The sequence below is a fragment of the Aplysia californica genome, unplaced genomic scaffold (genome assembly GCF_000002075.1).
Source record: "Aplysia californica isolate F4 #8 unplaced genomic scaffold, AplCal3.0 scaffold00258, whole genome shotgun sequence".
In the NCBI taxonomy this organism is placed as follows: Eukaryota; Metazoa; Mollusca; class Gastropoda; order Aplysiida; family Aplysiidae; genus Aplysia; species Aplysia californica.
Window position 1 is genome coordinate 238,206 of NW_004797528.1, and position 2,222 is coordinate 240,427.

Consider the following 2,222-nt stretch of genomic DNA (forward strand, 5'->3'; position numbering starts at 1 on the left):
TCTTAATGAATCATTGATTATAAATTTCGCTGATTGATTTTCTAGGAGAGAGGACAATACAACACAAGACGCATATAATAAGTAAAAAAGAGGCGGGGAGGCGAGTGGTGAGATAGAGGGCAGAGACCAGTCACATATTTATTGTCAAACAAACAAAAAAGAAAAATCACCACCTAACCTCCGCTTCATTATCTATATAAAATATAATTTATCGATGGAAAATATCTATTCATAGCATTGTACTCCGGGCTGAGCAGTTCAGAAACATTAGAGTAAAAAAAAGAGAGAGAGAGAGAGAGAGAGAGAGAGAGAGAGAGAGAGAGAGAGTGAGAGAGAGAGAGAGACAGGAGAGAGACACACACAGACAAAAAGAAACAGAGGGGAAGAAAAGTAGTAGCATCTATCAGTAGCAGCCTCTAATACCCACATGCCTCCTGCAGATACCCAAATAGAAATGCACAGACATAATTTTGATTTACACATGAAAGCTATAATTGTAACCCCTTCACTGCTACGGCTTGTTATGACTTATTTTGCCTCTGTGTGCTTTGATTGACCGTATTTCGGGCGACTCTTAACGTAGATTTATTTTGAATGTGTCACAGACAGATGATGCAGAATGTATTAGCTTTAAATTTGTATGCTGCAAATGTGATTAGGGCAAGGCTTTTTAACCCCTTCATTGCCTTGCCCAAATGGATCTGTTTGGACTATGCGAAAAAGCGAACTCCTGTGTTATACTCCATATATAAATACCCCATCTCCCCCACCACTCATTCGTTCCGCCTCATCCCTTTCCTCCGTCAACAACCCACCCTCTCTTTCCCCACCCTTCCCCAACCTCTACAACCTTACTCCAATCCCTCTCCTCCACCAACATCCCCTCCACCTTTTCTCCAATGCCTCCCATTCCCTACACCAAACCCTCAACCTCACTCCTTTGCCCCGTCCGTCCCTCTCTCAACAAACAACCCATCCTACTTATTCCCAGTTCTCCCCTCCACCCTTTCCCCAACCTCTGTACCCATTCCCGTACCCTTTTCCCAGTCCCCATCCGGCCCCCTACCCCTCCACCCTTTCCCCTATCCCACTTCCATCCTTTCCCCAGTCCCTCTCCCCATCCCCATTTAATTAGATAGATAGATAGATAGATAGATAGATAGATAGATAGATAGATAGATAGATAGATAGATAGATAGATAGGTAGGTAGATAGATAGATAGATAGATAGATAGATAGATAGATAGATAGATAGATAGATAGATAGATAGCACATTGTGTGTGTGTCTGTCTGTGTCTTTGTGTGTGTGCGTGTGTATGTGTGTGTGTGTGTGTGTGTGTGTGTGTGTGTGTGTGTGTGTGTGTGTGTGTGTGTGTGTGTAATTTGCCTCAATACTGCTGAACAACTGGCAGATGATGAACGATTTATTTACAACAAACGCTAGTCTCCTCATCGTTACAAAATGTTCCTGAAACAGCAGGGTTGTCTGTTCCCTTCCAGCTTCCCACGACGTACAAATACCCACCAGGAGAACATTACCACGACTTCTCCATCCCCTTCGAGGATTTCCTGAAGCTGTTGAAGAGAGAAACGCTCAAGGTGACCACAGAACTAGCTCAAGGTCACACACACGATCTGACGATCAAGTTCGACAAATACAATGGATAGTAAGTTTGATTCAACGTTGAGTGGTTGATGAATTTTATCAAAGATATATTTTACCCTGTTTGTTGTTCTGCTCTTGGTGCTGTTGCCGTTATTGCTGTTGTTGTTGTTGTTGTCACTACAGCTGATGATGATGATGATGATGATGATGATGATGATGATGATGATGATGATGATGATGATGATGATGATGATGATGAAGATGATGATGATGCTGCAACTACTACTACTTGTACTACTACTACAGAAGAGGTTGACGAGAAGAAGAAGAAGAAGAAGAAGAAGAAGAAGAAGAAGAAGAAGAAGAAGAAGAAGAAGAAGAAGAAGAAGAAGAAGAAGAAGAAGAAGAAGAAGAAGAAGAAGAAGAAGAAGAAGAAGAAGAAGATGATGAAGAAGAAGAAGAAGAAGAAGAAGAAGAAGAAGAAGAAGAAGAAGAAGAAGAAGAAGAAGAAGAAGAAGAAGAACAACAACAACAACAACAACAACAACAACAACAACAACAACAACAACAACAACAACAACAACAACAGCTGCAACAACAACAAACACAACAATA